Source organism: Phalangium opilio, unplaced genomic scaffold, assembly GCF_054372755.1.
Source record: "Phalangium opilio isolate 3A_F unplaced genomic scaffold, DU_Popi_V2 ptg000105l_1, whole genome shotgun sequence".
In the NCBI taxonomy this organism is placed as follows: Eukaryota; Metazoa; Arthropoda; class Arachnida; order Opiliones; family Phalangiidae; genus Phalangium; species Phalangium opilio.
The window spans coordinates 3,936,711-3,958,480 of record NW_028324207.1 but is presented as its reverse complement, the minus strand read 5'-3'; the positions used below and the strand labels follow the sequence as shown (position 1 = coordinate 3,958,480).

The window sequence follows — 21,770 nt, the reverse complement described above, 5'->3', positions numbered from 1 at the left end:
CAATTTTTTGAGTGGACTCGCTTAACAGAAGCAGTCGTGGCCGAGTGGTTAAGGTGACAGACTCGAAATCTGTTGGGATATTCCCGCGCAGGTTCGAATCCTGCCGATTGCGATTGAGCAAATATTTTTCATTTCAATAATACCTTTAGCAGTTTCACAGATTTTTGAGTGGTCTCAGTTAACAGCAGCAGTCGTGGCCGAGTGGTTAAGGCGACAGACTAGAAATCTGTTGGGATATTTCCGCGCAGGTTCGAATCCTGCCGATTGCGATTGAGCAAATATTTTTCATTTCAATAATACCTTTAGCAGTTTCACAGATTTTTGAGTGGTCTCAGTTAACAGCAGCAGTCGTGGCCGAGTGGTTAAGGCGACAGACTCGAAATCTGTTGGGATATTCCCGCGCAGGTTCGAATCCTGCCGGTTGCGATTGAGCAAAGATTTTTTATTTCCATAATACCTTTAGCAGTTTCACAGATTTTTGAGTGGTCTCAGTTAACAGCAGCAGTCGTGGCCGAGTGGTTAAGGCGACAGACTCGAAATCTGTTGGGATATTTCCGCGCAGGTTCGAATCCTGCCGATTGCGATTGAGCAAAGACTTTTTATTCCAATAATAGCTTTAGTAGTTCCACACTTTTTTGAGTGGTCTCGGTTAACAGAAGCAGTCGTGGCCGAGTTGTCAAGGCGACAGACTAGAAATCTGTAGGGATATTCCCGCGCAGGTTCGAATCCTGCCGACTGCGTTCGAACACACATACTTATTCCAATGATAGCTTTAGTAGTTCCACAATTTTTTGAGTGGACTCGCTTAACAGAAGCAGTCGTGGCCGAGTGGTTAAGGTGACAGACTCGAAATCTGTTGGGATATTCCCGCGCAGGTTCGAATCCTGCCGATTGCGATTGAGCAAATATTTTTCATTTCAATAATACCTTTAGCAGTTTCACAGATTTTTGAGTGGTCTCAGTTAACAGCAGCAGTCGTGGCCGAGTGGTTAAGGCGACAGACTAGAAATCTGTTGGGATATTTCCGCGCAGGTTCGAATCCTGCCGATTGCGATTGAGCAAATATTTTTCATTTCAATAATACCTTTAGCAGTTTCACAGATTTTTGAGTGGTCTCAGTTAACAGCAGCAGTCGTGGCCGAGTGGTTAAGGCGACAGACTCGAAATCTGTTGGGATATTCCCGCGCAGGTTCGAATCCTGCCGGTTGCGATTGAGCAAAGATTTTTTATTTCCATAATACCTTTAGCAGTTTCACAGATTTTTGAGTGGTCTCAGTTAACAGCAGCAGTCGTGGCCGAGTGGTTAAGGCGACAGACTCGAAATCTGTTGGGATATTTCCGCGCAGGTTCGAATCCTGCCGATTGCGATTGAGCAAAGACTTTTTATTTCAATAATACCTTTAGCAGTTTCACAGATTTTTGAGTGGTCTCAGTTAACAGCAGCAGTCGTGGCCGAGTGGTTAAGGCGACAGACTCGAAATCTGTTGGGATATTTCCGCGCAGGTTCGAATCCTGCCGACTGCGTTCGAACTCACGAACTTATTTCAATGATAGCTTTAGTAGTTCCACAATTTTTTAGTGGTCTCGGTTAACAGAAGCAGTCGTGGCCGAGTGGTTAAGGCGACAGACTTGAAATCTGTTGGGATACTCCCGCGCAGGTTCGGAACCTGCCGACTGCGTTCGAACACACATACTTATTCCAATAATAGCTTTAGAAGTTCCACAATTTTTTGAGTGGACTCGCTTAACAGAAGCAGTCGTGGCCGAGTGGTTATGGCGACAGACTAGAAATCTGTTGGGATATTCCCGCGCAGGTTCGAATCCTGCCGACTGCGTTCGAACAAACATTCTTATTCCAATAATAGCTTTAGTAGTTCCACACTTTTTGAGTGGTCTCGGTTAACAGAAGCAGTCGTGGCCGAGTTGTCAAGGCGACAGACTAGAAATCTGTAGGGATATTCCCGCGCAGGTTCGAATCCTGCCGACTGCGTTCGAACACACATACTTATACCAATGATAGCTTTAGTAGTTCCACAATTTTTTGAGTGGACTCGCTTAACAGAAGCAGTCGTGGCCGAGTGGTTAAGGTGACAGACTCGAAATCTGTTGGGATATTCCCGCGCAGGTTCGAATCCTGCCGATTGCGATTGAGCAAATATTTTTCATTTCAATAATACCTTTAGCAGTTTCACAGATTTTTGAGTGGTCTCAGTTAACAGCAGCAGTCGTGGCCGAGTGGTTAAGGCGACAGACTAGAAATCTGTTGGGATATTTCCGCGCAGGTTCGAATCCTGCCGATTGCGATTGAGCAAATATTTTTCATTTCAATAATACCTTTAGCAGTTTCACAGATTTTTGAGTGGTCTCAGTTAACAGCAGCAGTCGTGGCCGAGTGGTTAAGGCGACAGACTCGAAATCTGTTGGGATATTCCCGCGCAGGTTCGAATCCTGCCGGTTGCGATTGAGCAAAGATTTTTTATTTCAATAATACCTTTAGCAGTTTCACAGATTTTTGAGTGGTCTCAGTTAACAGCAGCAGTCGTGGCCCAGTGGTTAAGGCGACAGACTCGAAATCTGTTGGGATATTTCCGCGCAGGTTCGAATCCTGCCGATTGCGATTGAGCAAAGACTTTTTATTTCAATAATACCTTTAGCAGTTTCACAGATTTTTGAGTGGTCTCAGTTAACAGCAGCAGTCGTGGCCGAGTGGTTAAGGCGACAGACTCGAAATCTGTTGGGATATTTCCGCGCAGGTTCGAATCCTGCCGACTGCGTTCGAACTCACGAACTTATTTCAATGATAGCTTTAGTAGTTCCACAATTTTTTAGTGGTCTCGGTTAACAGAAGCAGTCGTGGCCGAGTGGTTAAGGCGACAGACTTGAAATCTGTTGGGATATTCTCGCGCAGGTTCGAATCCTGCCGACTGCGTTCGAACAAACATTCTTATTCCAATAATAGCTTTAGTAGTTCCACACTTTTTTGAGTGGTCTCGGTTAACAGAAGCAGTCGTGGCCGAGTTGTCAAGGCGACAGACTAGAAATCTGTAGGGATATTCCCGCGCAGGTTCGAATCCTGCCGACTGCGTTCGAACACACATACTTATTCCAATGATAGCTTTAGTAGTTCCACAATTTTTTGAGTGGACTCGCTTAACAGAAGCAGTCGTGGCCGAGTGGTTAAGGTGACAGACTCGAAATCTGTTGGGATATTCCCGCGCAGGTTCGAATCCTGCCGATTGCGATTGAGCAAAGATTTTTTATTTCAATAATACCTTTAGCAGATTCACAGATTTTTGAGTGGTCTCAGTTAACAGCAGCAGTCGTGGCCGAGTGGTTAAGGCGACAGACTCGAAATCTGTTGGGATATTCCCGCGCAGGTTCGAATCCTGCCGATTGCGATTGAGCAAAGATTTTTTATTTCAATAATACCTTTAGCAGTTTCACAGATTTTTGAGTGGTCTCAGTTAACAGCAGCAGTCGTGGCCGAGTGGTTAAGGCGACAGACTCGAAATCTGTTGGGATATTTCCGTGCAGGTTCGAATCCTGCCGATTGCGATTGAGCAAAGATTTTTTATTTCAATAATACCTTTAGCAGTTTCACAGATTTTTGAGTGGTCTCAGTTAACAGCAGCAGTCGTGGCCGAGTGGTTAAGGCGACAGACTCGAAATCTGTTGGGATATTTCCGCGCAGGTTCGAATCCTGCCGACTGCGTTCGAACTCACGTACTTATTTCAATGATAGCTTTAGTAGTTCCACAAATTTTTAGTGGTCTCGGTTAACAGAAGCAGTCGTGGCCGAGTGGTTAAGGCGACAGACTTGAAATCTGTTGGGATACTCCCGCGCAGGTTCGAATCCTGCCGACTGCGTTCGAACACACATACTTATTCCAATGATAGCTTTAGTAGTTGCACAATTTTTTGAGTGGACTCGCTTAACAGAAGCAGTCGTGGCCGAGTGGTTAAGGCGACAGACTAGAAATCTGTTGGGATATTCCCGCGCAGGTTCGAATCCTGCCGATTGCGATTGAGCAAAGATTTTTTATTTCAATAATACCTTTAGCAGTTTCACAGATTTTTGAGTGGTCTCAGTTAACAGCAGCAGTCGTGGCCGAGTGGTTAAGGCGACAGACTAGAAATCTGTTGGGATATTCCCGCGCAGGTTCGAATCCTGCCGACTGCGATTGAGCAAAGATTTTTTATTTCAATAATACCTTTGGTGGTTTCACAGATTTCTGAGTATTCTCGGTTAATCGAAGCAGTCGTGGACGAGTGCTTAAGGCGACAGACTCGAAATCTGTTGGGATATTCCCTCGCAGGTTCGATTCCTGCCGACTGCGTTCGAACTCACATACTTATTCCAATGATAGCTTTAGTAGTTCCACAATTTTTTAGTGGTCTCGGTTAACAGAAGCAGTCGTGGCCGAGTGGTTAAGGCGACAGACTTGAAATCTGTTGGGATATTCCCGCGCAGGTTCGAATCCTGCCGACTGCGTTCGAACACACATGCTTATTCCAATGATAGCTTTAGTAGTTCCACAATTTTTTGAGTGGAACCGCTTAACAGAAGCAGTCGTGGCCGAGTGGTTAAGGCGACAGACTAGAAATCTGTTGGGATATTCCCGCGCAGGTTCGAATCCTGCCGACTGCGATTGAGCAAAGATTTTTTATTACAATAATACCTTTGGTGGTTTCACAGATTTCTGAGTAGTCTCGGTTAATCGAAGCAGTCGTGGACGAGTGCTTAAGGCGACAGACTCGAAATCTGTTGGGAAATTCCCTCGCAGGTTCGATTCGTGCCGACTGCGTTCGAACTCACATACTTATTCCAATGATAGCTTTAGTAGTTCCACAATTTTTTAGTGGTCTCGGTTAACAGAAGCAGTCGTGGCCGAGTGGTTAAGGCGACAGACTTGAAATCTGTTGGGATATTCCCGCGCAGGTTCGAATCCTGCCGACTGCGTTCGAACACACATACTTATTCCAATGATAGCTTTAGTAGTTCCACACTTTTTTGAGTGGTCTCCGTTAACAAAAGCGGTCGTGGCCGAGTGGTTAAGGCGACAGACTCGAAATCTGTTGGGATATTTCCGCGCAGGTTCGAATCCTGCCGATTGCGATTGAGCAAAGATTTTTTATTTCAATAATACCTTTAGCAGTTTCACAGATTTTTGAGTGGTCTCAGTTAACAGCAGCAGTCGTGGCCGAGTGGTTAAGGCGACAGACTCAAACTCTTTTGGGATATTTCCGCGCAGGTTCGAATCCTGCCGATTGCGATTGAGCAAAGATTTTTTATTTCAATAATACCTTTAGCAGTTTCACAGATTTTTGAGTGGTCTCAGTTAACAGAAGCAGTCGTGGCCGAGTGGTTAAGGCGACAGACTCGAAATCTGTTGGGATAATTCCGCGCAGGTTCGAATCCTGCCGACTGCGTTCGAACTCACGTACTTATTTCAATGATAGCTTTAGTAGTTCCACAATTTTTAGTGGTCTCGGTTAACAGAAGCAGTCGTGGCCGAGTGGTTAAGGCGACAGACTCGAAATCTGTTGGGATATTCCCGCGCAGGTTCGAATCCTGCCGATTGCGATCGAGCAAAGATTTTTTATTTCAATAATACCTTTAGCAGTTTCACAATTTTTGAGTGGTCTCAGTTAAAAGCAGCAGTCGTGGCCGAGTGGTTAAGGCGACAGACTCGAAATCTGTTGGGATATTTCCGCGCAGGTTCGAATCCTGCCGATTGCGATTGAGCAAAGATTTTTTATTTCAATAATACCTTTAGCAGTTTCACAGATTTTTGAGTGGTCTCAGTTAACAGCAGCAGTCGTGGCCGAGTGGTTAAGGCGACAGACTCGAAATCTGTTGGGATATTCCCGCGCACGTTCGAATCCATCCGACTGCACTCGAAATAACATGCTAATTCCAATGATAGCTTTAGTAGTTCCACCGATTTTTGAGTGGTCTCAGTTAACAGCAGCAGTCGTGGCCGAGTGGTTAAGGCAACAGACTCGAAATCTGTTCGGATATTCCCGCGCAGGTTCGAATCCTGCCGATTGCGATTGAGCAAATATTTTTTATTTCAATAATACCTTTAGTAGTTTCACAGATTTTTGAGTGGTCTCAGTTAACAGCAGCAGTCGTGGCCGAGTGGTTAAGGCGACAGACTCGAAATCTGTTGGGATATTTCCGCGCAGGTTCGAATCCTGCCGACTGCGTTCGAACTCACGTACTTATTTCAATGATAGCTTTAGTAGTTCCACAATTTTTTAGTGGTCTCGGTTAACAGAAGCAGTCGTGGTCGAGTGGTTAAGGCGACAGACTAGAAATCTGTTGGGATATTCCCGCGCAGGTTCGAATCCTGCCGACTGCGATTGAGGAAAGATTTTTTATTTCAATAATACCTTTGGTGGTTTCACAGATTTCTGAGTAGTCATGGTTCATCGAAGCAGTCGTGGACGAGTGGTTAAGGCGACAGACTCGAAATCTGTAGCGATATTCCAGCGCAGGTTCGAATCCTGCCGACTGCGATTAAGAAAAGATTTTTTATTTCAATAATACCTTTGGTGGTTTCACAGATTTCTGGGTAGTCTCGGTTAATCGAAGCAGTCGTGGACGAGTGCTTAAGGCGACAGACTCGAAATCAGTTGGGATATTCCCTCGCAGGTTCGATTCCTGCCGACTGCGTTCGAACTCACATACTTATTCCAATGATAGCTTTAGTAGTTCCACAATTTTTTAGTGGTCTCGGTTAACAGAAGCAGTCGTGGCCGAGTGGTTAAGGCGACAGACTTGAAATTTGTTGGGATATTTCCGCGCAGGTTCGAATCTTGCCGATTGCGAATGAGCATAGATTTTTTATTTCAATAATACCTTTAGCAGTTTCACAGGTTTTTGAGTGGTCTCAGTTAACAGCAGTAGTCGTGGCCGAGTGGTTAAGGCGACAGACTCGAAATCTGTTGGGATATTCCCGCGCAGGTTCGAATCCTGCCGATTGCGATTGAGCAAAGATTTTTTATTTCAACAATACCTTTAGCAGTTTCACAGATTTTTGAGTGGTCTCAGTTAACAGCAGCAGTCGTGGCCGAGTGGTTAAGGCGACAGACTCGAAATCTGTTGGGATATTTCCGCACAGGTTCGAATCCTGCCGACTGCGTTCGAACTCACGTACTTATTTCAATGATAGCTTTAGTAGTTCCACAATTTTTTAGTGGTCTCGGTTTACAGAAGCAGTCGTGGCCGAGTGGTTAAGGCGACAGACTTGAAATCTGTTGGGATACTCCCGCGCAGGTTCGAATCCTGCCGACTGCGTTCGAACACACATACTTATTCCAATGATAGCTTTAGTAGTTCCACAATTTTTTGAGTGGACTCGCTTAACAGAAGCAGTCGTGGCCGAGTGGTTAAGGCGACAGACTAGAAATCTGTTGGGATATTCCCGCGCAGGTTCCAATCCTGCCGACTGCGATTGAGCAAAGATTTTTTATTTCAATAATACCTTTGGTGGTTTCACAGATTTCTGAGTAGTCTCGGTTAATCGAAGCAGTCGTGGACGAGTGGTTAAGGCGACAGACTCGAAATCTGTAGCGATATTCCCGCGCAGGTTCGAATCCTGCCGAGTGCGTTCGAACTAACATACTTATTCCAATGATAGCTTTAGTAGTTCCACACTTTTTGAGTGGTCTCCGTTAACAGAAGCAGTCGTGGCCGAGTGGTTAAGGCGACAGACTCGAAATCTGTTGGGATATTCCCGCGCAGGTTCGAATCCTGCCGATTGCGAATGAGCAAAGATTTTTTATTTCAATAATACCTTTAGCAGTTTCACAGGTTTTTGAGTGGTCTCAGTTAACAGCAGCAGTCGTGGCCGAGTGGTTAAGGCGACAGACTCGAAATCTGTTGGGATATTTCCGCGCAGGTTCGAATCCTGCCGACTGCGTTCGAACTCACGTACTTATTTCAATGATAGCTTTAGTAGTTCCACAATTTTTTAGCGGTCTCGGTTAACAGAAGCAGTCGTGGCCGAGTGGTTAAGGCGACAGACGTGAAATCTGTTGGGATATTCCCGCGCAGGTTCGAATCCTGCCGACTGCGTTCGAACACACATACTTATTCCAACGATAGCTTTAGTAGTTCCACAATTTTTTGAGTGGACTCGCTTAACAGAAGCAGTCGTGGCCGAGTGGTTAAGGCGACAGACTAGAAATCTGTTGGGATATTCCCGCGCAGGTTCGAATCCTGCCGACTGCGATTGAGCAAAGATTTTTTATTTCAATAATACCTTTGGTGGTTTCACAGATTTCTGAGTAGTCTCGGTTAATCGAAGCAGTCGTGGACGAGTGCTTAAGGCGACAGACTCGAAATCTGTTGGGATATTCCCTCGCAGGTTGGATTCCTGCCGACTGCGTTCGAACTCACATACTTATTCCAATGATAGCTTTAGTAGTTCCACAATTTTTTAGTGGTCTCGGTTAACAGAAGCAGTCGTGGCCGAGTGGTTAAGGCGACAGACTTGAAATCTGTTGGGATATTCCCGCGAAGGTTCGAATCTTGCCGACTGCGTTCGAACACACATACTTATTTCAATGATAGCTTTAGTAGTTCCACAATTTTTTAGTGGTCTCGGTTAACAGAAGCAGTCGTGGCCGAGTGGTTAAGGCGACAGACTTGAAATCTGTTGGGATATTCCCGCGCAGGTTCGAATCCTGCCGACTGCGATTGAGCAAAGATTTTTTATTTCAATAATACCTTTGGTGGTTTCACAGATTTCTGAGTAGTCTCGGTTAATCGAAGCAGTCGTGGACGAGTGCTTAAGGCGACAGACTCGAAATCTGTTGGGATATTCCCTCGCAGGTTCGATTCCTGCCGACTGCGTTCGAACTCACATACTTATTCCAATGATAGCTTTAGTAGTTCCACAATTTTTTAGTGGTCTCGGTTATCCGAAGCAGTCGTGGACGAGTGGTTAAGGCGACAGACTTGAAATCTGTTGGGCTATTCCCGCGCACGTTCGAATCCTGCCGACTGCGTTCGAAATAACATGCTAATTCCAATGATAGCTTTAGTAGTTCCACAGATTTTTGAGTGGTCTCAGTTAACAGCAGCTGTCGTGGCCGAGTGGTTAAGGCGACAGACTTGAAATCTGTTGGGATATTCCCGCGAAGGTTCGAATCTTGCCGACTGCGTTCGAACACACATACTTATTTCAATGATAGCTTTAGTAGTTCCACAATTTTTTAGTGGTCTCGGTTAACAGAAGCAGTCGTGGCCGAGTGGTTAAGGCGACAGACTTGAAATCTGTTGGGATATTCCCGCGCAGGTTCGAATCCTGCCGACTGCGATTGAGCAAAGATTTTTTATTTCAATAATACCTTTGGTGGTTTCACAGATTTCTGAGTAGTCTCGGTTAATCGAAGCAGTCGTGGACGAGTGCTTAAGGCGACAGACTCGAAATCTGTTGGGATATTCCCTCGCAGGTTCGATTCCTGCCGACTGCGTTCGAACTCACATACTTATTCCAATGATAGCTTTAGTAGTTCCACAATTTTTTAGTGGTCTCGGTTATCCGAAGCAGTCGTGGACGAGTGGTTAAGGCGACAGACTTGAAATCTGTTGGGCTATTCCCGCGCACGTTCGAATCCTGCCGACTGCGTTCGAAATAACATGCTAATTCCAATGATAGCTTTAGTAGTTCCACAGATTTTTGAGTGGTCTCAGTTAACAGCAGCTGTCGTGGCCGAGTGGTTAAGGCGACAGACTCGAAATCTGTTCGGATATTCCCGCGCAGGTTCGAATCCTGCCGATTGCGATTGAGCAAAGATTTTTTATTTCAATAATACCTTTTGTAGTTTCACAGATTTTTGAGTGGTCTCAGTTAACAGCAGCAGTCGTGGCCGAGTGGTTAAGGCGACAGACTCGAAATCTGTTGGGATATTTACGCGCAGGTTCGAATCCTGCCGACTGCGTTCGAGCTCATATACTTATTCCAATGATAGCTTTAGTAGTTCCACAATTTTTTAGTGGTCTCGGTTAAGAGAAGCAGTCGTGGCCAAGTGGTTAAGGCGACAGACTTGAAATCTGTTGGGATACTCCCTCGCAGGTTCGAATCCTGCCGACTGCGTTCGAACACACATACTTATTCCAATGATAAGTTTAGTAGTTCCATAATTTTTTGAGTGGGCTCGGCTAACAGAAGCAGTCGTGGCCGAGTGGTTAAGGCGACAGACTAGAAATCTGTTGGGATATTCCCGCGCAGGTTCGATTCCTGCCGACTGGGTTCGGAATAACATACTTATTCCAATGATTGCTTTAGTAGTTCCACATTTTTTAAGTGGTCTCGGTTAACAGAAGCAGTCGTGGCCGAGTGGTTAAGGCGACAGACTAGAAATATGTTGGGATATTCCCGCGCAGGATCGAATCCTGCCGACTGCGATTGAGCAAAGATTTTTTATTTCAATAATACCTTTGGTGGTTTCACAGATTTCTGAGTAGTCTCGGTTAATCGAAGCAGTCGTGGACGAGTGCTTAAGGCGACAGACTCGAAATCTGTAGCGATATTCCCGCGCAGGTTCAAATCCTGCCGAGTGCGTTCGAACTAACATACTTATTCCAATGATAGCTTTAGTAGTTCCACACTTTTTGAGTGGTCTCCGTTAAAAGAAGCAGTCGTGGCCGAGTGGTTAAGGCGACAGACTCGAAATCTGTTGGGATATTCCCGCGCAGGTTCGAATCCTGCCGATTGCGATTGAGCAAAGATTTTTTATTTCAATAATACCTTTAGCAGTTTCACAGATTTTTGAGTGGTCTCAGTTAACAGCAGCAGTCGTGGCCGAGTGGTTAAGGCGACAGACTCCAAATCTGTTGGGATATTTCCGCGCAGGTTCGAATCCTGCCGACTGCTTTCGAACTCACGTACTTATTTCAATGATAGCTTTAGTAGTTCCACAATTTTTTAGTGGTCTCGGTTAACAGAAGCAGTCGTGGCCGAGTGGTTAAGGCGACAGACGTGAAATCTGTTGGGATATTCCCGCGCAGGTTCGAATCCTGCCGACTGCGATTGAGGAAAGATTTTTTATTTCAATAATACCTTTGGTGGTTTCACAGATTTCTGAGTAGTCTTGGTTCATCGAAGCAGTCGTGGACGAGTGGTTAAGGCGACAAACTCGAAATCTGTAGCGATATTCCCGCGCAGGTTCGAATCCTGCCGAGTGCGTTCGAACTCACATACTTATTCCAATGATAGCTTTAGTAGTTCCACACTTTTTGAGTGGTCTCGGTTAACAGAAGCAGTCGTGGCCGAGTGGTTAAGGCGACAGACTCAAAATCTGTTGGGCTATTCCCGCGCACGTTCTAATCCAGCCGACTGCGTTCGAAATAACTTGCTAATTCCAATGATAGCTTTAGTAGTTCCACAGATTTTTGAGTGGTCTCAGTTAACAGCAGCAGTCGTGGCCGAGTGGTTAAGGCGACAGACTCGAAATCTGTTCGGATATTCCCGCGCAGGTTCGAATCCTGCCGATTGCGATTGAGCAAAGATTTTTTATTTCAATAATACCTTTAGTAGTTTCACAGATTTTTGAGTGGTCTCAGTTAACAGCAGCAGTCGTGGCCGAGTGGTTAAGGCGACAGACTCGAAATCTGTTGGGATATTTACGCGCAGGTTCGAATCCTGCCGACTGCGTTCGAACTCACATACTTATTCCAATGATAGCTTTAGTAGTTCCACAATTTTTTGAGTGGACTAGGCTAACAGAAGCAGTCGTGGCCGAGTGGTTAAGGCGACAGACTAGAAATCTGTTGGGATATTCCCGCGCAGGTTCGATTCCTGCCGACTGCGTTCGAACTCACATACTTATTCCAATGATAGCTTTAGTAGTTCCACAATTTTTTAGTGGTCTCGGTTAACAGAAGCAGTGGTGGCCGAGTGGTTAAGGCGACAGACGTGAAATCTGTTGGGATATTCCCGCGCAGGTTCGAATCCTGCCGACTGCGATTGAGCAAATATTTTTTATTTCAATAATACCTTTCGTGGTTTCACAGATTTCTGAGTAGTCTCGGTTAATCGAAGCAGTCGTGGCCGAGGGTTAAGGCGACAGACTTGAAATCTGTTGGGATATTCCCGCGCAGGTTCGAATCCTGCCGACTGCGATTGAGCAAAGATTTTTTATTTCAATAATACCTTTGGTGGTTTCACAGATTTCTGAGTAGTCTCGGTTAATCGAAGCAGTCGTGGACGAGTGGTTAAGGCGACAGACTCGAAATCTGTAGCGATATTCCCGCGCAGGTTCGAATCCTGCCGAGTGCGTTCGAACTAACATACTTATTCCAATGATAGCTTTAGTAGTTCCACACTTTTTGAGTGGTCTCCGTTAACAGAAGCAGTCGTGGCCGAGTGGTTAAGGCGACAGACTCGAAATCTGTTGGGCTATTCCCGCGCACGTTCGAATCCATCCGACTGCACTCGAAATAACATGCTAATTCCAATGATAGCTTTAGTAGTTCCACCGATTTTTGAGTGGTCTCAGTTAACAGCAGCAGTCGTGGCCGAGTGGTTAAGGCAACAGACTCGAAATCTGTTCGGATATTCCCGCGCAGGTTCGAATCCTGCCGATTGCGATTGAGCAAATATTTTTTATTTCAATAATACCTTTAGTAGTTTCACAGATTTTTGAGTGGTCTCAGTTAACAGCAGCAGTCGTGGCCGAGTGGTTAAGGCGACAGACTCGAAATCTGTTGGGATATTTCCGCGCAGGTTCGAATCCTGCCGACTGCGTTCGAACTCACGTACTTATTTCAATGATAGCTTTAGTAGTTCCACAATTTTTTAGTGGTCTCGGTTAACAGAAGCAGTCGTGGCCGAGTGGTTAAGGCGACAGACTAGAAATCTGTTGGGATATTCCCGCGCAGGTTCGAATCCTGCCGACTGCGATTGAGGAAAGATTTTTTATTTCAATAATACCTTTGGTGGTTTCACAGATTTCTGAGTAGTCTTGGTTCATCGAAGCAGTCGTGGACGAGTGGTTAAGGCGACAGACTCGAAATCTGTAGCGATATTCCAGCGCAGGTTCGAATCCTGCCGACTGCGATTGAGAAAAGATTTTTTATTTCAATAATACCTTTGGTGGTTTCACAGATTTCTGGGTAGTCTCGGTTAATCGAAGCAGTCGTGGACGAGTGCTTAAGGCGACAGACTCGAAATCAGTTGGGATATTCCCTCGCAGGTTCGATTCCTGCCGACTGCGTTCGAACTCACATACTTATTCCAATGATAGCTTTAGTAGTTCCACAATTTTTTAGTGGTCTCGGTTAACAGAAGCAGTCGTGGCCGAGTGGTTAAGGCGACAGACTTGAAATTTGTTGGGATATTCCCCCGCTGGTTCGAATCCTGCCGACTGCGTTCGAACAAACATTCTTATTCCAATAATAGCTTTAGTAGTTCCACAGTTTTTTGAGTGGTCTCGGTTAACAGAAGCAGTCGTGGCCGAGTGGTTAAGGCGACAGACTAGAAATCTGTTGGGATATTCCCGCGCAGGTTCGAATCCTGCCGACTGCGATTGAGCAAAGATTTTTTATTTCAATAATTCCTTTGGTGGTTTCACAGATTTCTGAGTAGTCTCGGTTAATCGAAGCAGTCGTGGACGAGTGGTTAAGGCGACAGACTCGAAATCTGTAGCGATATTCCCGCGCAGGTTCGAATCCTGCCGAGTGCGTTCGAACTAACATACTTATTCCAATGATAGCTTTAGTAGTTCCACAATTTTTTAGTGGTCTAGGTTAACAGAAGCAGTCGTGGCCGAGAGGTTAAGGCGACAGACTTGAAATCTGTTGGGATATTCCCGCGCAGGTTCGAATCCTGCCGACTGCGTTCGAACACACATACTTTCCAATGATAGCTTTAGTAGTTCCACAATTTTTTGAGTGGACTCGCTTAACAGAAGCAGTCGTGGCCGAGTGGTTAAGGCGACAGACTAGAAATCTGTTGGGATATTCCCGCGCAGGTTCGAATCCTGCCGACTGCGATTGAGCAAAGATTTTTATTTCAATAATACCTTAGGTGGTTTCACTGATTTCTGAGTAGTCTCGGTTAATCGAAGCAGTCGTGGACGAGTGCTTAAGGCGACAGACTCGAAATCTGTTGGGATATTCCAGCGCAGGTTCGAATCCTGCCGACTGCGATTGAGAAAAGATTTTTTATTTCAATAATACCTTTGGTGGTTTCACAGATTTCTGGGTAGTCTCGGTTAATCGAAGCAGTCGTGGACGAGTGCTTAAGTAGTGATAGCCACCCAGATTCGCAGAGATCCAAGATGGCCGCCACCCCAAGATGGCCGCCATCCACCCAACTCCAACCAAACTTCCAACCCTAGATTGGTTTCAAACCAAGGTTTTGAGACAAGTCCGGACTGGCCCGAGCTCTTACAGGTTATTTTCAAACCCCATGACGTCATCTTATTAACTCAAACCAAAACTTAAACTATATTCATCGCTGGCCTGCTAGTAATGGGCTCGATTTCGTAAAGAGTTAATGAAACGTTAACTATGAACCCGTAAACAAAAAAGAAAATGCGGCACAGCATATTGGGAGGGTTCCAATAGTAAATGATATTTAAATAGCTAGTACAATAAGCCTATAATTATAAGTCTGAAAAGAAAATACAGATTTACAAATAAAAATTTTTAATAACATAAAGTATATACAATAACTAGCAAAAAGACATGTATAATAATAACAAAGATATTTACAAAAGAACCCACCCCCATTAAAAAATGACTAGACACCAGTCGAGCCAAACCCCCCACTCCCACGAAGCGTTGGGGTTAGATTCTAGAAACAATATATAAAACGTGTTACACGCTGAATCCTAAATTAAAACTAAAGTTATTTACCGCTGCTTCCAACGGCCTTAACAATAGCACCGGTGTAACTATTAATTGGGCAACTCTATCGCCCCGCCGGACAGTGTAGGGGGTTTCCCCTACGTTGGCTATGACCACTTTCAGGGGGCCCCGATAGTCGGCGTCTATTGTTATTCTTTAGAAATATTATACTGTTGGGCATTATAAAATAACTAATAAACATACCTATAGTCCCTTCGGCGACAAACAGCCCTTGGACCGTTAAGCTACTACGGCCAACAATGCGACCGTAGCTGTTCGCCGGTAGCATAACGGCTAACCCGGTCGACAAGATTTTGACACCATGCGGTTCAATCATGGTATCTACTGGACAATATAAGTCCAGTCCGGCCGAGTGGGGAGTGGCACGACGAGGAGTAAGCGCTGCCGGATGAATTTTGACAAACGACAGGGCGGGTAATCGAGGAGCGGTAGAGAAAGACATCTTGGTTGGGATTGTTTTTTAAGTAACAGAAGTTAATCAACTGATAACTTTCACCTTGAAACACGGGGCTTATATAGTAAATTATGGAGGTTAATTCTAATAGTGTCTAGCTTTCAAGATTGTTAAGAAACTATTTTTTTCGATAAAAAGGAAAAAGTTAATTAGGTATATATTCATAGAATGAGAAATCTCTCCAAGGTCTAGGTTTATTTTTCTATATGCAAAACTTGTCTAGTCACGATTTAAGTAATTCAAATAAGATCGTGTGATATTAAAAATTTATGCGCGAAGGTTAAGAAGGAGTTACCTTGACAGAAGGCCGAGGGGTTAGGTTTTTTTATGGGTCTGCAAAGTTTGTTTGAGCCTGTCTGGGCGTGATTGGAATAATATAATTCGAATAATATGCATAAGATTTCCTTATAGGAAAATTTTTTGATGAAGGTTAAAAGTAATTATTTTGGGAGGAAGTGAAATTATTTTTTAACATGATTTAAATATGAATAAACGTATATTAATATTAAACTATAGAGGTGTTTTTTATATGCGTATCTACGCTAATATCCTTCATAATCTCCAGTATCAACTCGTCAATAAAAAATGCATTTAAGGTTAAATTAACAAATCGCTTGTTGATACACTTAATAAAAGTAAAATTAGGTGGTTTTATGAAAAAAAACCATATCTGGGCCTGTATTCTAAAAAAAATGGCCCTGAGATTTTGGTATAAAAGCTGGAGCATCGGCAGTAGATTTTCACAATCGAACTACCAGCAATGAGTCACTATCAAGAATCGCAATCGCTCTCTCAATCACTTCTTGAGTCTCCGCCGTCTTCTCCCGGGGATCGACCAGGCCCTAGTCGCGGTCGCCGCGCATTAACCCAATTTGTAAGACCATCGCCGCCGGAAGTTCTTATCGACTCCGACGACGATAGCTTTGTACAGGAGGTACTCCAAAAAAATATTGTCGGATCCAGCGGGATCGAAGGCTCTTTTCGCCTTCGAAAAGACGGTCAATACTACGAGACCAAAGTCCCCCCACGCCAGGGGGATTTCTACGTGGATCTTGCAATCTACAAATTCTCGGACATCAAAAACTCCCAGCCCGATAAGGTCTGGGAGTGTGACCACAAGAGGCTAAAGACAGTCCTAAAAAAAACAATAGTGAAGGCGTTAAATTGATTAACGCCTTCCACAAGCTGGTGGAGGCCGTCAAACAGGACGAGGAGGCTAAACAGCAGCCCCCCAGTAAAGTACGTATCTATTTAACAATAAATCTGCAAGCCAAGTTTTTTCTAATTGTTTTATTTCTGATAGAAATTCAAAAAATGAGTTCGAGCAGCGGCAGCGACTCGGAGGGTAGTGAGAGGGAGGAACACGCGCAGGTAAACCGGTACTACACAATTGAGCGGCAGATTGACAAAACGAGTCGCAAATGGCACTGTAAACAAATCGATTTGCGTATAGCTTTTAAAAATTTGGATGACATCCCAACGAGAGATTTTTTTCGAATTTTTCGAAAAAATCTCGACGAAGTTATACGTAAATTAGTAACCGAGAATCCCGGGTATAATCGGGTTCGATTTGTTTTAAGTTCCCCCGGATTGACGACCCCCGTTAATATTAAATTTATAAAAATTGACAAATTCACCAGTAAGCGAATTATGCGCACCATCTATAGAGTGACGCAATCTAGTCGGGACTTTGTCTTTAATGGTGAAGATTTTCAGTTTGACATAATTTTTTTAAACCTCGATGCGAATATAGGGACATTGTATAAATCCATTAAAAATAGAACTTTGGTTAATTTGGATTATTTCGTTAAACAAAATAACCAATTTATTTTTATGGAGAATAATGATAACCTCTGTTTTGCTCGAAGTTTAGTTCTGGGTAAAGAGATGGCCGATCGCAATTTTTATCAACAAAATAAGCAAGGTCCGCCCTTTAACCAGAACAATTTTGACAAACTGAAACGCAATAGCACCCTCGTGGGTAATATTGCGAAAATCTTGCACCGAAAAGCCGGCGTCCCCGAAGGTTTCGTTACTCTAGAGGATATTCAAAAATTTCAAAATTACTTAGCTCCCCATTATAGGATCGTAATAGTTGATGCTGCGAATAATTTTACCATATTTTTCAAAGGACCCCAAGCTCCTAAATTTATCTATCTCTTAAAAATTGGCGACCATATCCACCCCGCGAAAACTTGGCACGGCATGATGGGGGGTTGTATCTCTTGCGATTTATGCCTGAAATCTTTTTACAAATATAATTTGTTAAAAGAGCATAAATGCCCCGAGGATACAAAACCCTATATATGTTTTCGGTGTCAAGGAGAAGCTTTTCATTTAACCAGCGAGGATGTTTTAAAACGTTGCGACGAATGCCACCGCTATTTCTTCCCCGGCCCCTGCTTCGACACTCATGTTCTTAATGGCACCTGCGCGAGCCAAAAACGATGTTTAGAATGTGGGCGACTGATGGGTGAGGACCACGACTGCAATCCGGAATGCTCTCAATGTAAAATAGTTCATCCGCCAGGTGAACATTTTGTTATGCCTTTGGAAACCAAAATGAAAGCCTCGCGGTTTATTTATTACGACATTGAGACTATTCTTAGAAATGATATCCACGTCCCCATTTTATTAGTTTGCGACGTGCAGACTGAGGCTGGCTTTGAAACCAAAATTTTTTACGGCGCCAATTGCGTCGAGCAATTTTTAAATTATTTATTTAGCGTAGAACAAGTAGTTTTGACTGGACAAAAACGTAAAACGTACCGACCACGCTTTACTAACACGCAAGTCGTAGCTCATTACGCGAAAGCTTTTGATAACTTCTTAATTCTTAACGCTTTAATTCATAGACATGTCACCCCTGCCGTTATTTTTGACGGCAGTAAAATTCTCATGATTCATCTCGAGGGACCGCAAATTAGATTTCTCGATAGCTTTAATTATATTAGTCAGCCTCTGCGTAATTTCACCAGCATGTTTAACCTCGGCGATGTGGCGAAGGGATTTTTTCCATTTGATTTTCATACCGAAGAAAATCTAAATTACATTGGCGTCATCCCTGAAGCTTCGTACTTTAACGTAGCTCAAATGAAGGCCAATGATTATCGAGATTTTCAAACTTGGTACGCGTCAATGGAAGGATCTATTTACAATATCAAAGAGGAGCTTATTAAATATTGCATTCAAGATGTCCGAGTCCTGAGACAAGGCGTCGAAGCTTTTAGAAAAATTTACGTTGATCTAACAAAATTAGACCCTTTCTGCTTGAAAAATATCACTTTGGCGGGTGCTCTAACCACTATCTATCTTAACAATTACTATAAACCTTACAGCATGGGTATCGTTCCTTCTAATGGGTATAACGCAAAATTTAATCACAGTCAAATTAGCTTAAAATATCTTGCTTGGGTGGAGAAAACGGAAAATATAAAATTGCGAACGGCTTTAAGCTATGGCGGTGAATATCGCGTGGGTCGCTATTTAGTCGATGGCTATAGCGAAACTCCGCCCAAAATCTACGATTTCCACGGTTGTTACTTTCACGGTTGTCCATGTCAAAAACTTAATGTCTACAATACCCAACTCAAGGCCAGCAACAGATTTCTGTACGAGCGGACTTTAGATAGAGAGTTGTTTATTAAAGAGAATATGCCCGGCTACGAGTACACATCGATTTTTGAGTGTCAATTTGTTAAGCTTTTAAAAGAAAACGCCGAAGCTAAGGCCTTTTGCAAAAGTTTAACTTTTCGACCTCAAATATCAGCTCGTAGCGCTCTCTATGGGGGACGAACGGAAAATTTTGTTCTCAACTGCCACGTTCAAGGTGAGGAGAGAATTTTCTACAAGGATATTATTTCTTTGTATCCGAAAGTCTGTCGTGATTTTCCGTACCCTAGCGGCCATCCCATTATCTATAACAGAGATTTTGACAAATCGCCAGGGTGGTATTTTGGTGTTATGAGTTGTCGTCTGCTGGCCCCTCAGGATCTCCACATCCCCTTAATTCCCTTTCGCAGCGGTGGTAAATTAGCCTACGCCCTCTGTCGCACGTGTCTAGAATTGCGAGCGGAAATCTGCGATCACACGGTCAATGAACGGGCTTTCGAATCAGTCTGGCCAACGGTAGAAGTCTATGCCGCTTTGGAACATGGTTATAAACTCCTCGATATATTCGAAGTTTATCACTATCCCAAAAAGGAATATTTCTTCGCCCAGTACATGACTGATTTTATCGCCTTGAAAGTGAAGAATTCCGGATTTCCCGCTCACGCGCAAACGCCTCTGCAAAAAGAGGCGTATATCGCCGATATAAACAAGAATGAAAAGCTTTCTCTGACCGTGGCGGATATTCAATCAAATCCTTCTCTGCGTAATATTGCTAAAATTAATTTAAATTCTCTTTGGGGTCGCATGGCTTTAAATACCGGTAAAATTCGCAGCATCTTTATTAACAACTATTACGAATTGATACGATACGCGAGCGATTACACTCTGGAATTAGTCGACTTACGGCCAATCACGGATTCAATCGCTCTCTTATCGTACAAAGCCAAAAGCGATTACATTCTAGACTACAAACTGGGGTCGGCCATTGTGGGTAGCTTCGTCTCGTGCTACGGGCGACTCGAATTGAACAAGATGCTGCTTCAATTAGACCGCGCAGCTTTGTATTGCGACACCGACTCAATAATCTACCGCCATCTACCGGGAAAGTTTGACATTCCAACTGGCAATCATATTGGTTGCTGGGCGGACGAACTCGGCGGTGATTATATAACTTCCTTTTGTAGTACCGGTGCCAAAAGTTACTCGTTTCGCACTAGCAAAGGAAAAGAAGTTAAGAAAATTAAAGGGTTGACGTTAAATCGAGAAAATCTGGAAAAACTTGACTTTGAAACCTTTGAAAGCGTGGCGATGAATCCGGAAAAGGAAGTTACAGTCAATGTCCCTTTTAATTTTAAACGGGACAAATACAAGCTGCAGCTAGAGGCCGTTAAAATCACCAAAAGATTTCGCCAAACCTCGAATAAGAGATTGTTGAACGCCGATTTGACAACCAGTCGACCTTACGGTTTTAAAGAGTCAGCATCCGCTTCAACATCTCTCGCGCATGAATTACGAGGCTAGGCGAAGACATACTTTCGAGGGCTTGTGGGAATCTTGCGTTCCCATCGAAGCCCTGGCCAAAGACGGTTTCTATCTTGCAGATGTAGAAACACAGACGACGCGCTGCGCCTTTTGCGGCATCGCCTTGTACCAGTGGCGTTGCACGGACAGTCCATCTAGGGAGCACCGCAAGCACAGTCCATCGTGCGCGATGGTTTCCAAAAAGCCGTGCAACAACAAACCACTGCGGCAGGGGTTTCCCGACTTCCCGACCAGCGAGGGCACGGATGTTTGCGACCATCTGGTTCAGACATGCCCAACCACCACCAACGAAGAGCGGTCGGGAACCGAAAAAGTGCGCGTGCGCATCCATCCGTCGTGTTCGCTACAGTAGTGCGTGTTTACATCTTACCACCCTCCGAGTCGCGCGTCAACTTTAACCTCCTCAACGCCCAACGCTTCCGCCAGCGTTGTCTGGAATTAGAAGAGAAACTTTTTAAAAAAACAATTACTTCATAGGGGAATTTTTTTTGGGTAAAAGGGCTTCGTTTATATTGTTGAAATATTTTCTAATTTGTGTTTATTAAGGGTCTTTGGGTTAATTGTATTTTTGATTATATATATATATTATATATATATATATATATATATATATATAAACTGTTAATTAAAATAAAAATGTTTATTAATCAAGATGAATCCAGCCGAGTCAGTCTCGCATTTTTTAAAGTTCCAAACACCCGCTCAGTTTCTAATCGTGGGGCCAACGCAAGCGGGAAAAAGCTTTCTTTTAAGTAACTTATTGCAAAATCATCAGCTTATGTTTGACCCACCGCATAAACAGGTTATTTATTGCTACGCGGCCTGGCAGCCAAACTACGAAAAATTGAAACAATTGATTCCGGGAATTCAATTTATTCAAGGATTGCCAACGGCTGATCCAGACTTTTGGGAAATGAATCGCGATTCCTACTTGATACTAGACGACTTAGCTAGCCAATTATTTAAGCAAGCACATATTGCCGACTTAGTGTGCGTGACGTCGCATCATTTAGGGTATACGGTCATTATTATTACTCAACAACTGTTTCCCAAGGGTAGCCAATCGCGGATAATTTCTCAAAACTCTTCCTATTTTATAATAATGAAAAATCCTCGAGATGTTGCCTCTATTAGATATTTAGCGCAACAAATAAGTCCAGATAACCCGAGACGAATTACGGATGCGTACAGGCTAGCCACTAAAGAACCCTATAGTTATTTGTTAATTGATTTAAAACAAGAAACTCCGGAAAATTTACGATTAAGGTCGCGTGT

General features: G+C 43.8%; 84 non-coding genes across 84 annotated transcripts; all 84 read left to right on the top strand.

Annotated features, from left to right (window-relative positions):
- The first annotated feature begins 30 nt into the window (after nucleotides 1–30).
- Nucleotides 31–112, top strand: TRNAS-CGA (transfer RNA serine (anticodon CGA)). The gene has a single exon. It is a non-coding gene; the product is annotated as a tRNA-Ser (tRNA).
- A 75-nt stretch (nucleotides 113–187) lies between these two features.
- Nucleotides 188–269, top strand: TRNAS-AGA (transfer RNA serine (anticodon AGA)). Its single transcript has one exon. It is a non-coding gene; the product is annotated as a tRNA-Ser (tRNA).
- A 75-nt stretch (nucleotides 270–344) lies between these two features.
- Nucleotides 345–426, top strand: TRNAS-CGA (transfer RNA serine (anticodon CGA)). Its single transcript has one exon. It is a non-coding gene; the product is annotated as a tRNA-Ser (tRNA).
- Nucleotides 427–501: 75 nt separating this feature from the next.
- On the top strand, nucleotides 502–583 carry TRNAS-CGA (transfer RNA serine (anticodon CGA)). Its single transcript has one exon. It is a non-coding gene; the product is annotated as a tRNA-Ser (tRNA).
- Nucleotides 584–658: 75 nt separating this feature from the next.
- TRNAS-AGA (transfer RNA serine (anticodon AGA)) lies at nucleotides 659–740 on the top strand. Its single transcript has one exon. It is a non-coding gene; the product is annotated as a tRNA-Ser (tRNA).
- A 74-nt stretch (nucleotides 741–814) lies between these two features.
- TRNAS-CGA (transfer RNA serine (anticodon CGA)) lies at nucleotides 815–896 on the top strand. Its single transcript has one exon. It is a non-coding gene; the product is annotated as a tRNA-Ser (tRNA).
- Nucleotides 897–971: 75 nt separating this feature from the next.
- On the top strand, nucleotides 972–1,053 carry TRNAS-AGA (transfer RNA serine (anticodon AGA)). The gene has a single exon. It is a non-coding gene; the product is annotated as a tRNA-Ser (tRNA).
- Nucleotides 1,054–1,128: 75 nt separating this feature from the next.
- Nucleotides 1,129–1,210, top strand: TRNAS-CGA (transfer RNA serine (anticodon CGA)). Its single transcript has one exon. It is a non-coding gene; the product is annotated as a tRNA-Ser (tRNA).
- A 75-nt stretch (nucleotides 1,211–1,285) lies between these two features.
- Nucleotides 1,286–1,367, top strand: TRNAS-CGA (transfer RNA serine (anticodon CGA)). The gene has a single exon. It is a non-coding gene; the product is annotated as a tRNA-Ser (tRNA).
- Nucleotides 1,368–1,442: 75 nt separating this feature from the next.
- Nucleotides 1,443–1,524, top strand: TRNAS-CGA (transfer RNA serine (anticodon CGA)). The gene has a single exon. It is a non-coding gene; the product is annotated as a tRNA-Ser (tRNA).
- A 73-nt stretch (nucleotides 1,525–1,597) lies between these two features.
- On the top strand, nucleotides 1,598–1,679 carry TRNAS-UGA (transfer RNA serine (anticodon UGA)). The gene has a single exon. It is a non-coding gene; the product is annotated as a tRNA-Ser (tRNA).
- A 74-nt stretch (nucleotides 1,680–1,753) lies between these two features.
- Nucleotides 1,754–1,835, top strand: TRNAS-AGA (transfer RNA serine (anticodon AGA)). Its single transcript has one exon. It is a non-coding gene; the product is annotated as a tRNA-Ser (tRNA).
- Nucleotides 1,836–1,908: 73 nt separating this feature from the next.
- Nucleotides 1,909–1,990, top strand: TRNAS-AGA (transfer RNA serine (anticodon AGA)). The gene has a single exon. It is a non-coding gene; the product is annotated as a tRNA-Ser (tRNA).
- Nucleotides 1,991–2,064: 74 nt separating this feature from the next.
- On the top strand, nucleotides 2,065–2,146 carry TRNAS-CGA (transfer RNA serine (anticodon CGA)). Its single transcript has one exon. It is a non-coding gene; the product is annotated as a tRNA-Ser (tRNA).
- A 75-nt stretch (nucleotides 2,147–2,221) lies between these two features.
- On the top strand, nucleotides 2,222–2,303 carry TRNAS-AGA (transfer RNA serine (anticodon AGA)). Its single transcript has one exon. It is a non-coding gene; the product is annotated as a tRNA-Ser (tRNA).
- A 75-nt stretch (nucleotides 2,304–2,378) lies between these two features.
- Nucleotides 2,379–2,460, top strand: TRNAS-CGA (transfer RNA serine (anticodon CGA)). The gene has a single exon. It is a non-coding gene; the product is annotated as a tRNA-Ser (tRNA).
- A 75-nt stretch (nucleotides 2,461–2,535) lies between these two features.
- TRNAS-CGA (transfer RNA serine (anticodon CGA)) lies at nucleotides 2,536–2,617 on the top strand. Its single transcript has one exon. It is a non-coding gene; the product is annotated as a tRNA-Ser (tRNA).
- A 75-nt stretch (nucleotides 2,618–2,692) lies between these two features.
- Nucleotides 2,693–2,774, top strand: TRNAS-CGA (transfer RNA serine (anticodon CGA)). The gene has a single exon. It is a non-coding gene; the product is annotated as a tRNA-Ser (tRNA).
- Nucleotides 2,775–2,847: 73 nt separating this feature from the next.
- On the top strand, nucleotides 2,848–2,929 carry TRNAS-UGA (transfer RNA serine (anticodon UGA)). Its single transcript has one exon. It is a non-coding gene; the product is annotated as a tRNA-Ser (tRNA).
- A 74-nt stretch (nucleotides 2,930–3,003) lies between these two features.
- TRNAS-AGA (transfer RNA serine (anticodon AGA)) lies at nucleotides 3,004–3,085 on the top strand. The gene has a single exon. It is a non-coding gene; the product is annotated as a tRNA-Ser (tRNA).
- A 74-nt stretch (nucleotides 3,086–3,159) lies between these two features.
- On the top strand, nucleotides 3,160–3,241 carry TRNAS-CGA (transfer RNA serine (anticodon CGA)). Its single transcript has one exon. It is a non-coding gene; the product is annotated as a tRNA-Ser (tRNA).
- A 75-nt stretch (nucleotides 3,242–3,316) lies between these two features.
- TRNAS-CGA (transfer RNA serine (anticodon CGA)) lies at nucleotides 3,317–3,398 on the top strand. The gene has a single exon. It is a non-coding gene; the product is annotated as a tRNA-Ser (tRNA).
- A 75-nt stretch (nucleotides 3,399–3,473) lies between these two features.
- On the top strand, nucleotides 3,474–3,555 carry TRNAS-CGA (transfer RNA serine (anticodon CGA)). The gene has a single exon. It is a non-coding gene; the product is annotated as a tRNA-Ser (tRNA).
- A 75-nt stretch (nucleotides 3,556–3,630) lies between these two features.
- On the top strand, nucleotides 3,631–3,712 carry TRNAS-CGA (transfer RNA serine (anticodon CGA)). The gene has a single exon. It is a non-coding gene; the product is annotated as a tRNA-Ser (tRNA).
- A 73-nt stretch (nucleotides 3,713–3,785) lies between these two features.
- Nucleotides 3,786–3,867, top strand: TRNAS-UGA (transfer RNA serine (anticodon UGA)). The gene has a single exon. It is a non-coding gene; the product is annotated as a tRNA-Ser (tRNA).
- Nucleotides 3,868–3,941: 74 nt separating this feature from the next.
- On the top strand, nucleotides 3,942–4,023 carry TRNAS-AGA (transfer RNA serine (anticodon AGA)). The gene has a single exon. It is a non-coding gene; the product is annotated as a tRNA-Ser (tRNA).
- A 75-nt stretch (nucleotides 4,024–4,098) lies between these two features.
- On the top strand, nucleotides 4,099–4,180 carry TRNAS-AGA (transfer RNA serine (anticodon AGA)). Its single transcript has one exon. It is a non-coding gene; the product is annotated as a tRNA-Ser (tRNA).
- A 75-nt stretch (nucleotides 4,181–4,255) lies between these two features.
- TRNAS-CGA (transfer RNA serine (anticodon CGA)) lies at nucleotides 4,256–4,337 on the top strand. Its single transcript has one exon. It is a non-coding gene; the product is annotated as a tRNA-Ser (tRNA).
- A 73-nt stretch (nucleotides 4,338–4,410) lies between these two features.
- Nucleotides 4,411–4,492, top strand: TRNAS-UGA (transfer RNA serine (anticodon UGA)). The gene has a single exon. It is a non-coding gene; the product is annotated as a tRNA-Ser (tRNA).
- A 74-nt stretch (nucleotides 4,493–4,566) lies between these two features.
- Nucleotides 4,567–4,648, top strand: TRNAS-AGA (transfer RNA serine (anticodon AGA)). The gene has a single exon. It is a non-coding gene; the product is annotated as a tRNA-Ser (tRNA).
- Nucleotides 4,649–4,878: 230 nt separating this feature from the next.
- Nucleotides 4,879–4,960, top strand: TRNAS-UGA (transfer RNA serine (anticodon UGA)). Its single transcript has one exon. It is a non-coding gene; the product is annotated as a tRNA-Ser (tRNA).
- Nucleotides 4,961–5,034: 74 nt separating this feature from the next.
- TRNAS-CGA (transfer RNA serine (anticodon CGA)) lies at nucleotides 5,035–5,116 on the top strand. The gene has a single exon. It is a non-coding gene; the product is annotated as a tRNA-Ser (tRNA).
- Nucleotides 5,117–5,191: 75 nt separating this feature from the next.
- Nucleotides 5,192–5,273, top strand: TRNAL-CAA (transfer RNA leucine (anticodon CAA)). The gene has a single exon. It is a non-coding gene; the product is annotated as a tRNA-Leu (tRNA).
- A 75-nt stretch (nucleotides 5,274–5,348) lies between these two features.
- On the top strand, nucleotides 5,349–5,430 carry TRNAS-CGA (transfer RNA serine (anticodon CGA)). The gene has a single exon. It is a non-coding gene; the product is annotated as a tRNA-Ser (tRNA).
- Nucleotides 5,431–5,502: 72 nt separating this feature from the next.
- On the top strand, nucleotides 5,503–5,584 carry TRNAS-CGA (transfer RNA serine (anticodon CGA)). The gene has a single exon. It is a non-coding gene; the product is annotated as a tRNA-Ser (tRNA).
- Nucleotides 5,585–5,658: 74 nt separating this feature from the next.
- TRNAS-CGA (transfer RNA serine (anticodon CGA)) lies at nucleotides 5,659–5,740 on the top strand. Its single transcript has one exon. It is a non-coding gene; the product is annotated as a tRNA-Ser (tRNA).
- Nucleotides 5,741–5,815: 75 nt separating this feature from the next.
- TRNAS-CGA (transfer RNA serine (anticodon CGA)) lies at nucleotides 5,816–5,897 on the top strand. The gene has a single exon. It is a non-coding gene; the product is annotated as a tRNA-Ser (tRNA).
- A 74-nt stretch (nucleotides 5,898–5,971) lies between these two features.
- Nucleotides 5,972–6,053, top strand: TRNAS-CGA (transfer RNA serine (anticodon CGA)). Its single transcript has one exon. It is a non-coding gene; the product is annotated as a tRNA-Ser (tRNA).
- Nucleotides 6,054–6,128: 75 nt separating this feature from the next.
- TRNAS-CGA (transfer RNA serine (anticodon CGA)) lies at nucleotides 6,129–6,210 on the top strand. Its single transcript has one exon. It is a non-coding gene; the product is annotated as a tRNA-Ser (tRNA).
- Nucleotides 6,211–6,283: 73 nt separating this feature from the next.
- Nucleotides 6,284–6,365, top strand: TRNAS-AGA (transfer RNA serine (anticodon AGA)). The gene has a single exon. It is a non-coding gene; the product is annotated as a tRNA-Ser (tRNA).
- Nucleotides 6,366–6,440: 75 nt separating this feature from the next.
- On the top strand, nucleotides 6,441–6,522 carry TRNAS-CGA (transfer RNA serine (anticodon CGA)). Its single transcript has one exon. It is a non-coding gene; the product is annotated as a tRNA-Ser (tRNA).
- A 230-nt stretch (nucleotides 6,523–6,752) lies between these two features.
- Nucleotides 6,753–6,834, top strand: TRNAS-UGA (transfer RNA serine (anticodon UGA)). The gene has a single exon. It is a non-coding gene; the product is annotated as a tRNA-Ser (tRNA).
- Nucleotides 6,835–6,909: 75 nt separating this feature from the next.
- On the top strand, nucleotides 6,910–6,991 carry TRNAS-CGA (transfer RNA serine (anticodon CGA)). Its single transcript has one exon. It is a non-coding gene; the product is annotated as a tRNA-Ser (tRNA).
- Nucleotides 6,992–7,066: 75 nt separating this feature from the next.
- Nucleotides 7,067–7,148, top strand: TRNAS-CGA (transfer RNA serine (anticodon CGA)). The gene has a single exon. It is a non-coding gene; the product is annotated as a tRNA-Ser (tRNA).
- Nucleotides 7,149–7,221: 73 nt separating this feature from the next.
- TRNAS-UGA (transfer RNA serine (anticodon UGA)) lies at nucleotides 7,222–7,303 on the top strand. Its single transcript has one exon. It is a non-coding gene; the product is annotated as a tRNA-Ser (tRNA).
- Nucleotides 7,304–7,377: 74 nt separating this feature from the next.
- Nucleotides 7,378–7,459, top strand: TRNAS-AGA (transfer RNA serine (anticodon AGA)). The gene has a single exon. It is a non-coding gene; the product is annotated as a tRNA-Ser (tRNA).
- Nucleotides 7,460–7,534: 75 nt separating this feature from the next.
- On the top strand, nucleotides 7,535–7,616 carry TRNAS-CGA (transfer RNA serine (anticodon CGA)). The gene has a single exon. It is a non-coding gene; the product is annotated as a tRNA-Ser (tRNA).
- Nucleotides 7,617–7,689: 73 nt separating this feature from the next.
- Nucleotides 7,690–7,771, top strand: TRNAS-CGA (transfer RNA serine (anticodon CGA)). The gene has a single exon. It is a non-coding gene; the product is annotated as a tRNA-Ser (tRNA).
- A 75-nt stretch (nucleotides 7,772–7,846) lies between these two features.
- Nucleotides 7,847–7,928, top strand: TRNAS-CGA (transfer RNA serine (anticodon CGA)). The gene has a single exon. It is a non-coding gene; the product is annotated as a tRNA-Ser (tRNA).
- A 73-nt stretch (nucleotides 7,929–8,001) lies between these two features.
- TRNAS-UGA (transfer RNA serine (anticodon UGA)) lies at nucleotides 8,002–8,083 on the top strand. Its single transcript has one exon. It is a non-coding gene; the product is annotated as a tRNA-Ser (tRNA).
- Nucleotides 8,084–8,157: 74 nt separating this feature from the next.
- On the top strand, nucleotides 8,158–8,239 carry TRNAS-AGA (transfer RNA serine (anticodon AGA)). Its single transcript has one exon. It is a non-coding gene; the product is annotated as a tRNA-Ser (tRNA).
- A 230-nt stretch (nucleotides 8,240–8,469) lies between these two features.
- Nucleotides 8,470–8,551, top strand: TRNAS-UGA (transfer RNA serine (anticodon UGA)). Its single transcript has one exon. It is a non-coding gene; the product is annotated as a tRNA-Ser (tRNA).
- A 73-nt stretch (nucleotides 8,552–8,624) lies between these two features.
- On the top strand, nucleotides 8,625–8,706 carry TRNAS-UGA (transfer RNA serine (anticodon UGA)). The gene has a single exon. It is a non-coding gene; the product is annotated as a tRNA-Ser (tRNA).
- A 75-nt stretch (nucleotides 8,707–8,781) lies between these two features.
- TRNAS-CGA (transfer RNA serine (anticodon CGA)) lies at nucleotides 8,782–8,863 on the top strand. The gene has a single exon. It is a non-coding gene; the product is annotated as a tRNA-Ser (tRNA).
- Nucleotides 8,864–8,936: 73 nt separating this feature from the next.
- TRNAS-UGA (transfer RNA serine (anticodon UGA)) lies at nucleotides 8,937–9,018 on the top strand. Its single transcript has one exon. It is a non-coding gene; the product is annotated as a tRNA-Ser (tRNA).
- Nucleotides 9,019–9,092: 74 nt separating this feature from the next.
- On the top strand, nucleotides 9,093–9,174 carry TRNAS-UGA (transfer RNA serine (anticodon UGA)). The gene has a single exon. It is a non-coding gene; the product is annotated as a tRNA-Ser (tRNA).
- Nucleotides 9,175–9,247: 73 nt separating this feature from the next.
- TRNAS-UGA (transfer RNA serine (anticodon UGA)) lies at nucleotides 9,248–9,329 on the top strand. Its single transcript has one exon. It is a non-coding gene; the product is annotated as a tRNA-Ser (tRNA).
- Nucleotides 9,330–9,404: 75 nt separating this feature from the next.
- TRNAS-CGA (transfer RNA serine (anticodon CGA)) lies at nucleotides 9,405–9,486 on the top strand. Its single transcript has one exon. It is a non-coding gene; the product is annotated as a tRNA-Ser (tRNA).
- A 73-nt stretch (nucleotides 9,487–9,559) lies between these two features.
- TRNAS-UGA (transfer RNA serine (anticodon UGA)) lies at nucleotides 9,560–9,641 on the top strand. The gene has a single exon. It is a non-coding gene; the product is annotated as a tRNA-Ser (tRNA).
- A 74-nt stretch (nucleotides 9,642–9,715) lies between these two features.
- TRNAS-CGA (transfer RNA serine (anticodon CGA)) lies at nucleotides 9,716–9,797 on the top strand. The gene has a single exon. It is a non-coding gene; the product is annotated as a tRNA-Ser (tRNA).
- A 75-nt stretch (nucleotides 9,798–9,872) lies between these two features.
- Nucleotides 9,873–9,954, top strand: TRNAS-CGA (transfer RNA serine (anticodon CGA)). The gene has a single exon. It is a non-coding gene; the product is annotated as a tRNA-Ser (tRNA).
- Nucleotides 9,955–10,027: 73 nt separating this feature from the next.
- TRNAS-UGA (transfer RNA serine (anticodon UGA)) lies at nucleotides 10,028–10,109 on the top strand. Its single transcript has one exon. It is a non-coding gene; the product is annotated as a tRNA-Ser (tRNA).
- Nucleotides 10,110–10,183: 74 nt separating this feature from the next.
- TRNAS-AGA (transfer RNA serine (anticodon AGA)) lies at nucleotides 10,184–10,265 on the top strand. Its single transcript has one exon. It is a non-coding gene; the product is annotated as a tRNA-Ser (tRNA).
- A 73-nt stretch (nucleotides 10,266–10,338) lies between these two features.
- Nucleotides 10,339–10,420, top strand: TRNAS-AGA (transfer RNA serine (anticodon AGA)). Its single transcript has one exon. It is a non-coding gene; the product is annotated as a tRNA-Ser (tRNA).
- Nucleotides 10,421–10,650: 230 nt separating this feature from the next.
- Nucleotides 10,651–10,732, top strand: TRNAS-CGA (transfer RNA serine (anticodon CGA)). Its single transcript has one exon. It is a non-coding gene; the product is annotated as a tRNA-Ser (tRNA).
- A 75-nt stretch (nucleotides 10,733–10,807) lies between these two features.
- Nucleotides 10,808–10,889, top strand: TRNAW-CCA (transfer RNA tryptophan (anticodon CCA)). Its single transcript has one exon. It is a non-coding gene; the product is annotated as a tRNA-Trp (tRNA).
- Nucleotides 10,890–10,962: 73 nt separating this feature from the next.
- TRNAS-UGA (transfer RNA serine (anticodon UGA)) lies at nucleotides 10,963–11,044 on the top strand. The gene has a single exon. It is a non-coding gene; the product is annotated as a tRNA-Ser (tRNA).
- Nucleotides 11,045–11,430: 386 nt separating this feature from the next.
- On the top strand, nucleotides 11,431–11,512 carry TRNAS-CGA (transfer RNA serine (anticodon CGA)). The gene has a single exon. It is a non-coding gene; the product is annotated as a tRNA-Ser (tRNA).
- A 75-nt stretch (nucleotides 11,513–11,587) lies between these two features.
- Nucleotides 11,588–11,669, top strand: TRNAS-CGA (transfer RNA serine (anticodon CGA)). Its single transcript has one exon. It is a non-coding gene; the product is annotated as a tRNA-Ser (tRNA).
- A 74-nt stretch (nucleotides 11,670–11,743) lies between these two features.
- TRNAS-AGA (transfer RNA serine (anticodon AGA)) lies at nucleotides 11,744–11,825 on the top strand. Its single transcript has one exon. It is a non-coding gene; the product is annotated as a tRNA-Ser (tRNA).
- A 73-nt stretch (nucleotides 11,826–11,898) lies between these two features.
- TRNAS-UGA (transfer RNA serine (anticodon UGA)) lies at nucleotides 11,899–11,980 on the top strand. The gene has a single exon. It is a non-coding gene; the product is annotated as a tRNA-Ser (tRNA).
- A 75-nt stretch (nucleotides 11,981–12,055) lies between these two features.
- TRNAS-UGA (transfer RNA serine (anticodon UGA)) lies at nucleotides 12,056–12,136 on the top strand. Its single transcript has one exon. It is a non-coding gene; the product is annotated as a tRNA-Ser (tRNA).
- Nucleotides 12,137–12,211: 75 nt separating this feature from the next.
- On the top strand, nucleotides 12,212–12,293 carry TRNAS-CGA (transfer RNA serine (anticodon CGA)). The gene has a single exon. It is a non-coding gene; the product is annotated as a tRNA-Ser (tRNA).
- A 73-nt stretch (nucleotides 12,294–12,366) lies between these two features.
- Nucleotides 12,367–12,448, top strand: TRNAS-CGA (transfer RNA serine (anticodon CGA)). Its single transcript has one exon. It is a non-coding gene; the product is annotated as a tRNA-Ser (tRNA).
- A 74-nt stretch (nucleotides 12,449–12,522) lies between these two features.
- On the top strand, nucleotides 12,523–12,604 carry TRNAS-CGA (transfer RNA serine (anticodon CGA)). The gene has a single exon. It is a non-coding gene; the product is annotated as a tRNA-Ser (tRNA).
- A 75-nt stretch (nucleotides 12,605–12,679) lies between these two features.
- On the top strand, nucleotides 12,680–12,761 carry TRNAS-CGA (transfer RNA serine (anticodon CGA)). The gene has a single exon. It is a non-coding gene; the product is annotated as a tRNA-Ser (tRNA).
- Nucleotides 12,762–12,834: 73 nt separating this feature from the next.
- Nucleotides 12,835–12,916, top strand: TRNAS-AGA (transfer RNA serine (anticodon AGA)). The gene has a single exon. It is a non-coding gene; the product is annotated as a tRNA-Ser (tRNA).
- A 75-nt stretch (nucleotides 12,917–12,991) lies between these two features.
- TRNAS-CGA (transfer RNA serine (anticodon CGA)) lies at nucleotides 12,992–13,073 on the top strand. Its single transcript has one exon. It is a non-coding gene; the product is annotated as a tRNA-Ser (tRNA).
- Nucleotides 13,074–13,303: 230 nt separating this feature from the next.
- TRNAS-UGA (transfer RNA serine (anticodon UGA)) lies at nucleotides 13,304–13,385 on the top strand. Its single transcript has one exon. It is a non-coding gene; the product is annotated as a tRNA-Ser (tRNA).
- Nucleotides 13,386–13,459: 74 nt separating this feature from the next.
- Nucleotides 13,460–13,541, top strand: TRNAS-AGA (transfer RNA serine (anticodon AGA)). The gene has a single exon. It is a non-coding gene; the product is annotated as a tRNA-Ser (tRNA).
- A 75-nt stretch (nucleotides 13,542–13,616) lies between these two features.
- Nucleotides 13,617–13,698, top strand: TRNAS-CGA (transfer RNA serine (anticodon CGA)). The gene has a single exon. It is a non-coding gene; the product is annotated as a tRNA-Ser (tRNA).
- Nucleotides 13,699–13,771: 73 nt separating this feature from the next.
- TRNAS-UGA (transfer RNA serine (anticodon UGA)) lies at nucleotides 13,772–13,853 on the top strand. Its single transcript has one exon. It is a non-coding gene; the product is annotated as a tRNA-Ser (tRNA).
- A 72-nt stretch (nucleotides 13,854–13,925) lies between these two features.
- On the top strand, nucleotides 13,926–14,007 carry TRNAS-AGA (transfer RNA serine (anticodon AGA)). The gene has a single exon. It is a non-coding gene; the product is annotated as a tRNA-Ser (tRNA).
- A 74-nt stretch (nucleotides 14,008–14,081) lies between these two features.
- TRNAS-CGA (transfer RNA serine (anticodon CGA)) lies at nucleotides 14,082–14,163 on the top strand. The gene has a single exon. It is a non-coding gene; the product is annotated as a tRNA-Ser (tRNA).
- Nucleotides 14,164–21,770: the final 7,607 nt, after the last annotated feature.